A 13,865-nucleotide genomic window follows, 5' to 3' on the forward strand; every position below is an offset into this window, starting at 1 on the left:
CTGCCCCTGGCCTTTCTCCATACTTCCACGAAAGCCTGGTGTCTAAAGGCAGTAGCTCCTCTCAGTACACTGCTTTGCCACAGGACCAGTCCCCCCTCACTCTAGCCTATCCTCCTCTGCGGCCATGGACTTCATCCTAAAAGTTAAATAAACTAGTATCCAATATGTCACTGCCGACTTAAAAGGCTCTCTCATTCTCTAATAAACTTACAGAAGAAGCAAAAGCCAACAACAACAAAAAACGGACTTCAGCTCTCTGGGCTTGGACATGCATCACAGAGACATGGCTAAACACACTGAAAGGCCAGCATGGTCATTAAATGCCAGTCCCATTGCCGGGCGGTGGTGTCGCACGCCTTTAATCCCAGCACTTGGGAGACAGAGGCAGGTGGATCTCTGTGAGTTCGAGACCAGCCTGGTCTACAAGAGCTAGTTCCAGGACAGGTTCCAAAGCTACAGAGAAACCCTGTCTCAAAAAAAAATAAATAAATAAAATAAAACAAAATAAAATAAAATAAAAAACCTGCCAGGCCCATTATAGTGCCTCCCTCCAGAAAATGGTGAAGAAAATTGAAATCCACCAGCACACCAAATATACTTGTTTCTTCTGACTCACAGAATTGAAAGGCCAGCAGAAATGTTCCCATCCTTGTCTTACAATAAAGTTTTAATCTCTATCACTAACCAAAATCAGAGTTTAATGTAAATGAATGACACCCAACTCAAAGCCAGGCATACAGCAGGTGCTCAATCTATGCTCCCTATTTTCCCTCCTTCCTCTTGATTTGACAGGCTGACATGAACTCCAGCCTCTTCCCATGTCTCCAAAGTTGGAGAGCTGAACTGGCGTTCTTCCTCTTGAATGGGTCAGGTCTTCTGTAACTTTGTGTCTTCCTGGTTGGTCTTTCTTTCAATTAGAATGCCTATTCCCACACCTGTTGAAGAATATCATTTTCAAGTGAGTGTGACTTTTGTTTACACTGTTTAACTCTGTGAAACTGTGTTACTGCGCCTGTCTAAAACACTGATGGTCCTAATAAAGAGCTGACCAGCCAATAGTGAGGCAGGAACAAGGAGGAGAGGATGCTAAGGGTTAGCCACTCAGCCAACGGAGTAAGAAAGAAAGATATACAGAAGTAAGAGAAAGATAAAAGCCCAGAGAGGGAAAAGGTAGACAGGATAATTTAAGACAAGACAAGCCGGCAAGAAACAAGCCAAGCTCAGACTGGGCATTCATAACTAAGAATAAGCCTCCGTGTGATTTATTTGGGAGCTGGGTGGTGGGCCCCTCAAAAAGCCAAAAGAGTAAAGCATCACACAACACTCATCCTATGAGAAAACTGATTCTTCTAAGAATCACCTCCTCTGGGTTTTTCTAGATATTCTCAGCAAAGTTAATCTCTTCTACTAGACTGTTTCCTCAGGTCTCTCCCCCATCTACAATAACAGTCAGCACCTTGGACTGCGACGAATCAATTTGTTAGCCTACTTCCTTGTAAGAAAAATGAATGATTAGATAATTTATTACTTTATAAATATATTAATATTATAAATATTATTAATTTATAAATTTATTTATTTATAAGTTATTTCTATGTTCCAAAAACTATACCAGACATCTAACCCAGTGAGGCAGATTTATAATTCTCATCTTGGGGATGGAGGTGTGACATTATTTATTAGCTTTTTATTTAGCTCTAGTTAACCTAAAATAAATTAAACTAGACCAGGCTGGCCTCAAACTTGCAACGATCCTCTTTCCTTTGCCTCCCGTGGACTGGGATTAAAGGTATGAGCTACAATGCCTAGATTCTTTTTTTTCCTCCTGAGACAAGTGTCTCGTATAGCCCAGGCTTGCCTCCAACTTACTTGGCAACTAAGGCTGGTCTCCTGATTCTCTTACCTCTGCCTCTCAAGTAGTAAGATTACAGACGTTCAGTTCTCGTCTCACAGCGGAAAGCACGAGGATTTAGAAGGTAAACAACTGCCCTGGTGTGGTGAAGTGTGCCTTCAACCCTACCACATGGGGAGTCACAAAAGCAGCAACAAAAGAGGGGGGAAAGGATCGGATGTGATGCACACCTGTCATCGTCACCCCGTAACCAGCACTCACAGGTGGAGGCTGGCCGGAGGATAGCAGGAGGTCATGGAAAGTTCAAGGCCAGCCTGGTCTACGTGAGCCTTTATTTCTGCAAACCCCTACGATTCCCCATCTGCAAATAGTAGTCTACATAACCAATCTAATTCCACTCTCTGAAGGACTTGTTTTATTTTTTCATAATTTATTTTTATTTTGCAGCCCGGTGGTGGTGGCGCACACCTTTAATCCCAGTGCTAGGGAGGCAGAGGCAGGCAGATCTCAGTGAGTTCAAAGCCAGCCTGGTCTACAAAGCAAGTTCCAGGACAGCTAGGAATGTTATACAGAGAAACCCTGTCTTTAAAAACCAATAATAAAATTAATAATTTATTTATGTGCATTGGTGTTTCACCTGCATGTATGTCTGAGGTCATCAGAAGGCCTGGAAGTGGAGTTACGCACAGGCGTGAGCTGTCGTGTGAGTGCTAGAAATCGAACCCAGGTGCCCTGGAAGAGCATCCAGTGCTCTTAACCACTAAGCCATCTCTCTAGCCCCAGGACTGGTTTTATTTTTTCTGGTTCTCTGAGATAGGGTCTCATGTGGCCCAGGGCAGTCTGGAACTTAAAATACCTCAAGGCTCTGATCCTCTTGTCCCCATCTCCGAGTCTTGAGATTACATGTATACACCACCACACCCAGCAGAATAACTCACTTCTCCCTAATACAAAGACGAGGAAATGAGGTTGTGTGCCTTCTGAGGTTATACAGCTTCCACCTGATTCTGGCTTGAACAGTCACCCTTGGAAACCTGTCACCATATTGTGTGGAAGCCCAAGCTCCCTGAGGAAGCTATGTGAAGGGTTCTGACTGAACATCTAAAGCTCAGCTGAAAGCAAGCATAGCTGGAAGGTCAGCCAGCCTGGTGAGTCCAGATCCCAGCTTTTACGCCATCCTAAGAGAGGCCAGAGAGACTAGAGAATTGTTATCTAGGCCTACCTAGATAGCAGAACCTAGCAAAATTAACTGCCACTGCTTTGAGTGACCCATTTTAGGTGTGGGGGCTGGAGTGCACTCTGTGAGGGTCTGGAATAGTGACACCATACCATTAATCCCAACACTTAGGCAGATACCAGGTGTGTCTCTGTGAGTTCAAGGCCAGCCTGATTAACACAGCAAGTTTCAGACCAGCCAGAGCTACATAGTAAAATTCCATCCCCAAAAAACAAACAAAAAAATAAATAAATCTTTAAAAATATTTATGGGGGGCTGGAGAGATGGTTCAGCGGTTAAGAGCATTGCCTGCTCTTCCAAAGGTCCTGAGTTCAATTCCCAGCAACCACATGCTGGCTCACAACCATCTGTAATGGGGTCTGGTGCCCTCTTCTGGCCTGCAGGCATGCACACAGACAGAATATTGTATACATAATAAATAAACAAACAAACAAATAAATAAATATTTAAAAAATATATTTATGGGTGGGGGGGTGAGTGGGTGTGTGCCTGGCAACTAAATGCAGATTTTTTTCTGGGAGTAATCAGTGTTTATAACCCCTGAGCCATCTCTCCAGCCCAATTTTTTTTAATTTTTTTAAAAAAATAATAATAAATTTAGGGAGGGTTCATCACATGGCAACAGGTAGCCAAGTTTTGATTTTTTTTGTTCTGTTTTGTTTTCCCGCTTGTTACCTGGAAGATTCAGGAACTGTAGGCCAGCTCAAGAACTGAAACTGATCCAACTTTGTAAGGTTCTAGAAACATTTGCTCTTTGTTCCCTGGAGGAGGTCTTCTTGATCCCTAAGTAAAAAGAAAGCCTGGTAAAGACGAGATTTGGAGACGTGCCCTGAAGACACTGTGCTGATCAAATAGGACAAGAACAACTTGGTAGATGCTGGGATTCTCAAGTGTCTCGGGCACAGAAAGACTCAGGACTGCCTGAGCCTCGTCCTTAGCATCACAAAAATCGGCAGGTCTATTTGTTGAGACCGTCTCAGACCCTACTGCTAAACCGTGCCCAGGCATCCACATTGGAGCACCTCTCTTTCCTCCTGTCTAGACAATGGTCCTCCCTTTCAGTACCAAGGCCAAGGTTCTTTCCTATATTGCTTAAAACCTTTTTCATACCCGGTCATTCTGTTCCTGCAGTGACTTCCTGGAGGGCCCTAGGATAGAAAGACTTCTTTCTCTCGCCCTTCAAAACCTTGCTCACTGCCAGACTCCCTGCTACCCACTGGATTCCAGCCAGGACGTTTCCCAGTTCAGGACCTCTGCAGATGCTCTTCCTGTCCCTTCCCTGGCTTTGGCATAACTAGTTCCTTCTCACACTTTCTATCTTACTCAGACGGGCCTTACGTAAAGCTGCTTCCCACCTCCTCTTCTCTTTCTCTCTGTCCTGTTCCTGTGAACTCCCCGCAATTCTTTTATATGTTTGGTCTTATCTGTGTCTTCATCATACCGGTAGTTCCAGGGAAGTGGATGTCTGTTTCTTTGTCTCCATAGTGCCTGGCACAAAGCACATCATATATCTTGCGCTTGATAACCAGGAGGTGAGGGCTAGGGATGTAGATCAATAGGTAAAAATGCTTGCCTTAGCCAGCATGAAGTCCTAAGTTTGATCCTCATCATCATATAAAAGTGGTGCATGGCTCACGCCTGTTAGCCCAGTGTTGAAGAGGTGAGAGTCAGGAGGATCGGGAGTTCAAGGTCATCCTTGGCTATTTGGTGAGTTCAAAGCTAGCCCAGGAGACATTTAAAAAAAAGTGAGAGGGGGGCTGGAGAGATGGCTCAGCGGTTAAGAGCATTGCCTGCTCTTCCAAAGGTCCTGAGTTCAATTTTCAGCAACCACATGGTGGCTCACAACCATCTGTAATGGGGTCTGGTGCCCTCTTCTGGCCTGCAGGCATACACGTAGAAAGAATATTGTATACATAATAAATAAATGAATATTTAAAAAAAAAGTGAGAGGCTAGAGAAATGGTTCAGTGATTAAGAGGGCACCATACTGCTCTTGCAGAGTTCTCAAATTGGGTTCCTAACCTCCAGGTCGCCATACCATAACTGGATGTAATTCCAGCTCCAAGAGATCTGACAGCCTCTTCTGGCTTCTGCAGGTGCTGGCACTTGTGCACATATTCACACAAGACATATACATGTACATAATTAAAAACTAATAAATATTCCAATAGAAGGATGGGCACAGTGGTGCTTGCCTTGAATCCTGGCAGAGATCACTGTGACTTTGAGGCCAGCCTGCTCTATGTGCAGGGCTCAGGCCAGCCAGAGCGGCACAGTGAAACCCCGCCCTCCTCCCCCAACCCTTTCAAGAAAGAATGAATAGCTAGATGAGCACTGGCCTCAGTCCTCACCTCCCTTCTGACGTCACCTTGTTTCCTCCCAGCTGTCTGTTTCTGGAGATGCTTTCTCTCTCCTGTCTTGGACCCTGCACTTTCCTCAAGTTGCCTCCATTTCACCATTACCCCTGTGCCCTTACTGCACTTGCTCCAAAGTGGCTTCTGCCTTCTCTTATCTATAGGACAGGACCCTGGCAGGCACAGGGAGCCTCACTATCAGAGTTGATACCTTCTCTGGAATTTGATTTCGCTATAGCATCCCACACTGATAGTCATCTACACCTTCCCTCTGAGACATCCCTTCATCCCTTGACCAGCACAATGGTCAGCGGAAGCAGTTGCATGAGCTTCAGTGTTGATGTAAGAGAGAGAGAGAGACTAGGTTTGAACCTAGGCTCGTACACACTATACTCTGTTCCTTAACCCCTCTCAAGTTTTGACACCCTCATCAGAAGAGAGAATATAATAATACTTCTTCCCTTAGTTAACTTGCGTTGTTTCTGTTGCTGACGTTAGACATCATTTCTCTGTTGGGCAGAGTGTTTACCTAGCGCACCTGCATTCTTAGGTTCTATTCCCACCACCACATAAGCCAGGTATGGTGGTACGTGTCAACAGTCTTAGCACTTAGGAGTTGGAGGCAGAAAGATTGGGTGTTCAAGATTATTCCCAGTTATTTATCAAGTTCAAGCCCAGCCTTGGATAGAGGGGATCCTATCTGAAACAAACAAACAAAAATCATACTTTTTTAAAGGAGGGCTTTAGAGGGCAGAGCTCCCCCAAAGACGAATAGACCGCCCAACAAACCCTAAAACCAAGCATGAGAAGCCCTCTTATTGGTCAGAGGAGTCCAAAAGACTCCCAAAACATTATAGGCTATTGCTATTGTCCTTGATTTCTTCCCAGAGGTTGAAAGTGAGTCCCCATGGCTGCAAATACCATGCACTTCAGACAAGCACCTGGAGGATCTGAGATGGATCCGACCTGAAAGGCTCCACCCTGAGAACTATCTTTCATGGTACCAGAAGTCACCATGAAAGCTTCCAAGGGAGAATAGAAACCAACAGTCCTAATCTAGATATGACACCTACAAACTACAGCCACCACCAGCCTGGCACCATTAACCCTAAAGGTGTAATAGTGGCACCCATATCTTGGTGGTCACCAACAGTTCTCATTAGACTTAAGGCCCACTCAACAAGAAAGAAAGAAATCTCTCCTGGAATCTCACCCAACACCCTGCATTCTAAATATTTATCCTTATATCCACAGATAAGTGTAGTCCTTACCCTCAACAAAGAAACTTCTTGCTGCAACAGACCGAGACCATTATGAAAAGCTACAACCCATCAAAATATAGAGACCAAGTGATAGTGTGGTACCCAGCCCCAACTGGTCATCTATAACACAGCTCCTGACCTAAGGTTTAGGGAACATCTCCAAAGAGAGGATAGAAACATTGTAAGAGAGAAACAGTATCTGTTGTAAGATTGTGGCTCCTAGAAATGTCAGGGAAGCTACATTGGTGAAGTTTCAACAGCATGGATGCCTAAAGAAGACCTGAACAAGGGTAATATGCTAACATGGAGGGGGGAAATTTCATAGGGCCCAAACAAAGAACTACAAGCAACTAAGGAATGCTGAGAATGAAAGAAACGTCTTCCCTAGGGAAGAGCACCCCCAACTGGTTACTCAGTGCTAAGAAGTCAGCCCTGGCATCATAAGTCTATGGGTAACATGTTGTATGCATATATTTAGAAAATATAGTACATGCCAGGCGGTGATAGCGTACGCCTTTAATCCCAGCACTTGGGAGGCAGAGACAGGTGGATCTCTGTGAGTTCAAGGCCAGCCTGATTTACAGAGTAAGTTTCAGGACAGGCTCCAAAACTACAGAGAAACCCTGTCTTGAAAGAGGTGGGGGGGAAGGGAGAAAAAAATATATGCATATATGTGTGCATGTATCAAATATATATCATATATACATATATGACAAAGAGAAAGAGGCCATGTGAATTTGAGAGAAAGCAAGGGGCAGGGTACATGGAAGGGATTATTAGAGAAAGTAGAAAATGATGTAATTATATTTTGGTTTTTAAAAAAAGTTTAAAGGGGGCTGGAGAGTTGGCTCAGAGGGTAAGAGCATTGCCTACTCTTCCAAAGGTCCTGAGTTCAATTCCTAGCAACCACATGGTGGCTCACAACCATCTGTAATGAGGTCTGGTGCCCTCTTCTGGCCTGCAGGCATACACACAGACAGAATATTGTATACATAATAAATAAATAAATATTTTTAAAAAAGTTTAAAGGAAGGAGGCAGGGAGGAAGCTGAAATTGGGCTCAAATTGCAAAACAAAGAGTTGGGCAGTCACACCTTGGGAAAGGCAGTTCCAGGAACGGGAGTTTGTGGAGTTCCACGAAAGTCCTGTCCTTTGCTTGTCATGGTTTGACTGAAAATAGAATCCAGTTCTAGACCACCCTCTCCAAACTGTCGGAGCCTGGCAGTTCATTGACCCAGACAGGACTTCACAGCCATCCTTAACAGAGCAGCTGAGGACAGGAACAGGGTGTCTGCTCACAGACACGAAGACCTGGAGACCTGGAGGGAAAGAGCAGGGCATTTCTGAGCAAGGGACGTTAAGTCTACACCAGAATGGCCCAATTCTGAAAGAATCCTGCACTGGTTGGAAGGTGTCTTGGTTTTCTATTGCAGTGAAGAGACACCATGACCAAGTCAATTTACAAAATAAAGCATTTAATTGGAGGCTTGTTTATAGTTTTGGAGGTGCATCCATGATCAGTATGCCAGGAAGCATGGCAACAGTCATGGTGCTGAGCAGACCTGTGAGCTTTAAGTCCTGACCTGAAAGTTGGAGGCAGAGAGCGAGAAAGGTCTGACTTGGGTGGGTTTTTGAAGCCTCACAGCCCACCCCCAGTGACACACCTCCTCCACCAAGGCCACACCTCCTAATCCTTCCCAGACAGTGCCACCAACTAGGTGTCCTAACATTCAAATATACGAGCCTGTGAGGGCTCCTTTATTCAAACCATGCATGGCCTTCTCATTTCTGATTATGCCATGGGCTACTCACTTTTTAGAACCATCATCTTATAAAGGAAGGCTGTCCTCTATTTTCTTTCTTTCTTTTTTTTTTTTTTTTTTGATTTTCGAGGCAGAGTTTCTCCATAGCTTTTGGTTCCTGTCCTGGAACTAGCTCTTGTAGACCAGGCTGGCCTCGAACTCTCAGAGATCTGCCTGCCTCTGCCTCCCAAGTGCTGGGATTAAAGGCGTGCGCCACCACCGCCCGGCCTCTCTTTATTTTCTTGACAGATTGTTTGCTGGGCTGACTGTCCTGGAACTCACTCTGTAGACCAGGCTGAACTCAAACTCACAGAGATCTGCCTGCCTCCACCTCCTGAGTTCTGGTGTTAAAGGCATGCACAACCAGCGCCCAGATCCAAGGACCACTTTTTATTGACCTCCCTAATGCTAAGTTTCATTCAGTACAGAGGAATGACTTTCTTCCCTGGGTTTGTAGCATTTCTGTAAAATGTTCCATACTGTTTTCTCTTCTATAAAACCAGAGCTTGGTATGGTGACATATGCTTGTAATCCCAGCACTTAGGAGGTGGAGGCAGGAGGCATTTATTGGTCATCCTCACCTACATAGTGAGTTTAAAAGCAGTCTTGGTTACATGAAATATTGACTCAAAAAAAGAAAAAGAAAAAAAGAAAGACTGGACATGGTGGTGAACTTGAGAGTCGGAGACATCAAGATCTCTGAGTTTGAGGCCAGACTGGTCTACAAAAATAAAGATGGCTTTTTTGTTTGTTTGTTTGTTTGTTTGTTTATTTGAGACAGGGTTTCTCTGTAGTTTTTGGAGCCTGTACTGGAACTAGCTCTTGTAGACAACTCACAGAGATCCGCCTGCCTCTGCCTCCCAAGTGCTATTATTAAAGGCATGTGCCACCACCGCCCGGCTAAAGATGACTTTTGTGCTAACTTTCTGTCTTTCTGTTACCTTTTGCCTACTGTTTGTTTTGCCTGAGGGAATCCCCCTGCCTCATCTCACTATTGTAATCAACTGTTTTCACACAGTCAACACTCGTGTCTTGGTAGCACACACACACACACCATCACACACACACACACCATCACACACACAAATTAATAAACAAAACAAGGTTGGCAAAATCCCTCAGGAATGACCCCAGAGGTTGTCTTCTGGCCTAGACACACAAACACATCTGCACCTGAACACAGGAACATGTACACACATACACAGATCCCATCCTTCTGACCATAGATTATTAAATCCAGGGCAAACATCAGTGTTAACCGATTTAATCAGTCTCTCCATCAGGAATGTGGAACTTGAAACTGAGACAAAGGGCCTGAGAGCCCTCAGGCTGAGTTCCATTAATGTCAGCACATCAGAGAAGGCTGCCCATCAACCACATCTGTGAGAGTCCCTGTGGAGATCCCCTTCTCCTGCTCTTATTAGTTGTGCTCAGTGATTCTTAGGAGACCAAGGGCTGTCTTGGCTGCTGTCCAACACAAATTATCCTTTTCCCTTTAAACTAACCGCTGTCCTTTCTCTTACAGTCATGTGTCACGTAGCAACCGTTCAGTCAGTGATGGATTGCATGCACTCCAGTGGTCCCTTAAGAGTCTTACCTTCTGGTGATGTCCGCCCTCTTGGTTCGTGTAAGTTCCCTGTGTGATGCTTGCACAATGTGAAAATTGCCTGCAGACTTCAGCAATGCGAGGCTGTACTTTTAACAACAACAACAAAAAAAAGAGATGATGCAATGGTGTTAAAGACATTCTTAGGGGTGTGAGCTGAAAATCAAGCAAAGCGCTGCTTCTGCACTCCAACACTGAAATGCTACGTGTATTTAGAACAGCAATTCAAAAGACCCTTCCTCCTTTAAGTTTTCTTTATTCCCTCTGAGGGCCAGGGGAGCAGTGAGCGCTGTCTTCATCCTTTGTGGTAGAGCAGCTTTTACTGGCTTTTGGAGCTATTCTGAACATCTGCCCGTATCACTAATTGCAAACCCTTTCAAACCAAGGACGGGAGCTTGTTGTCATTTTAGACTCTGGCTCTCAGCACAGAGCCACGAGCATTGTTTAGAAAGCGCATTTGCTTTGCACATCCTCGACTCTCTTTCTGTTGATACCACTGACTCAGTTTCTCTTTTTCCTTTTTGTAGACAACTCTCCTTCACCTTTTCTTTCTCTTTTTCTTCTTAATTTTCTTCTTCTTCTCCTCCTCCTCTTTTTTCTTCTCCTCCTCTTTCCTTTCATCTTCTACTCCTCTTCTCTTCCTTCCCCTTCTTCTCCTTTTTTATCAGTCTTTAATTTCCTTGTCCCTTTGTGTGTATGTATGTGTGTTTCATTTTTGTTTGTTTTTCTTAGGTTTTGAGACAGGGTCTCTCTATGTTACCCAGACTCTTGATCTCTTTGTCTCTACTTTCTGAGCGCTGGGAGAACAGACGATCCCCTCTCCCCTCTGTACGTGTGTATATGTGTGTGTGTGTATGTGTGTGCACGCGTGTGCACGCGCGCCAGGGCCTTCCTTATTCATTTAAGACAAAACACACCACTGAGCTTTACAACTCCCCCACCCCAGTATTTTATTTTATTTTTTTCGTTAAGAAAGGTTCCAGATGAGTGGCACATGCATTTAATCCCAGCACTTGGAAGGCAGAGGTAGAATCTCTGAGCTTGAGATCAGCCTGGCCTACAAAGCAAGTTCCAGGACAGTCAGGGATATGCAGAAAAATACCCTCTTAAAAAAAAAAAAAAAAAACCAAGAAAAGGAAGGGCCGGGCGGCGGTGGCGCACGCCTTTAATCCCAGCACTTGGGAGGCAGAGGCAGGCGGATCTCTGTGAGTTCAAGACCAGCCTGGTCTACAAGAGCTTGTTCCAGGACAGGCTCCAAAACCACAGAGAAACCCTGTCTCGAAAAACCAAAAAAAAAAAGAAAGAAAGAAAGAAAGAAGAAAAGGAAGGAAGGAAGGAAAGGAGGGAGGGAGGGAGGGAAGGAGGGAGGGAGGGAGGGAGGGAGGGAGGGAGGGAAAGGTTCTCATTAAGCTGTTTGGTCTGGCTTTACTTACTTATGTTGCCCAGCCAAGGATCTAACTTGAGATCCTCCTGCCTCAGTCTCCAGAGTGGTGAGATCACAGCCATATGCTACCACCACACCTGGCCTCCATGCTTCAGGTTGGGAGGAAGGAGATCTAGAAGTGATCACATGATCAATATTTCATCTGAAGCATGGAAAACCCAAAGGGACCAACAAGCACCATCATGTCTAGCACTCTGGCTAAAAGGATCCTCCCTGGGGATACTCAGTTGCTAGGCCATAAGCTTGCAACTGCTGCCGGTCGTCTACACCACCACATGGGAAGCATGTGTTTTATTTCCAGATTAATGCCTTGTAACATAGGAAAGCACACAAGAGAGCTGTTTCTAGTTATATTTGATCAAAACCTGGTGTAATATCAGTCACATCTGGACTTATTTGAGAGAAGTTTTTTTTTTTCCCTAGAGATTTATTTACTTATTCATTTTGTTTTATTTTACTTTATACATATGGTGTTTTGCCTGAAGGTGTATATATATGTATGTGTACCACGTGCATCCTTGATGCCCTCAGAGGCCAGAAAAGGACATCAGATCCCCTGGAACTAGAGTTATAGAGGGTTGTGAGCTGCCATATAAGTGCTGGGAATTGAACCCAGGTCCTCTGGAACTTGCTGGTACACATACACATAGAGTAAGACTATCTCAAGACAAACAAAGAAAAAAGTAAAGTAAAATAAAATAAAATAAATGGGGGTTTGGAAAATAACAGCAAACGCTTGCTTTTTAAGCACAAGGCCCTGAGTTCAAGCCTCAGTACTCACATAAAAATGCCTGACATTGCCAGGCGGTGGTGGCGCGTGCCTTTAATCCCAGCACTCAGGAGGCAGAGGCAGGAGGATCTCTGTGAGTTCGAGGCCAGCCTGGTCTACAGAGGGAGTTCCAGGCTCCAAAGCTACAGAGAAACCCTGTCTCGAAAAACAAAAACAAAAGTATACAAATGCCTGACATAGTGACATCCATTTGAAATCCCAATAACAGGAAGGTAGTGGTTCCAGCCTAGCCTGATTGGTGAGCTCCAGACCAATGACAGACCCTGTCTCAAGGTGGGGAGGACTTCTGAGAATGTTACCAGACATTATCCTTCAAACTGCGCGCACGCGTGCACACACACACACACACATGTGCATGCCCAAGTCTTAAAAATAAAAATAAGGACTTGGAAGATGTCATAGGGAGACCTGGCAGCTCAAGTTGAGGCTGTAAAGGGACTTCATAGGCCCATGGTGACATTAACACCTTGGCAGACAGTTTCCCTCCTTGATTGTCTCAGTGTAACCATTGGAATTAATGCCTGTGAGGACAGCAACTTCCTCATCAGTTGCTGGACGATACCAAGTAACGTGGACCTCAGAATACCACCAGTACCTACTAGTAGGCAGTAGGATGCTTAATCCAATACCTGTGACCAGCCGTCCCTGTCTCACCATAGTGGAAAAGGGTCTTTCTAGTGCTGGAAGGGATTTGGGGTGCTGGGAGGTGAAGGAAGAATGCCATGGGGTGTCACGGTACCCAGGAAAGTGGCCAGTCCGAGAATCAGGGGTACACAATGGGAATAGCCAGACCAGCACTGGGTGAGGATGGCACAATGAAGTGATTAGCTTAAGGAGGGGTCTAATGGTAGACAAAGGAAAGGCTGGTGGGTGAGCACACAGAATGACTGGGACTTTCAGGACAATCGCACCTGGGCTCCCGGAAGCATTCCCTGCTTCCCAGGTGTGTGTGCTCTTCCCACAGGGAGTGAGAGCTTTGGTTTCTCTCTCCTGGTAGATGGAAACTTTAATGGCCTTGGAGGTTCTGAATTTCCAGTGTCGGCATCCATTTCTTTCTGCGGGAAGCCGACCCTTTATGGAAGACTTAGAACTCTAGACCCATGGAATCTGCTGCTGGAGGCAGGCACAGAGCAATGCATGCCCAAGGACTAAGAGCCTGTTTGAGCTAGTAGCATGAGGGTGGGGGCTAGCCCCAGAAATGGCATTACTTTTATAAGGGACATCCTTCCTGAGAGTCAGAGACGTGCAGAAACCACAAGAGAACAAAAAAACCATTGTTTTAGGAAATTCATAACCTGTGGGCAGGGTACGCTTGCTCCAAGTAGAGGTGGTCAGACAGCAAAACAGATGCTTGGCGCGGGGTTGCCAGAGAACAGAAAATGCTATGTGGGACAGGTGGTATGGAGCAGCCTCTCATTCCCCATCATCCTCTGGGCCTATGAGTGGAGTAGGGGACTATCTAGAGGATAAAGGTCCTGGCCACCAGGGAAGTAGATCCAGACAGGACCCAGATTACAA

Source organism: Microtus oregoni, unplaced genomic scaffold, assembly GCF_018167655.1.
Source record: "Microtus oregoni isolate MIOR12 unplaced genomic scaffold, Mior012 000091F_ref0000469, whole genome shotgun sequence".
NCBI lineage: Eukaryota > Metazoa > Chordata > Mammalia > Rodentia > Cricetidae > Microtus > Microtus oregoni.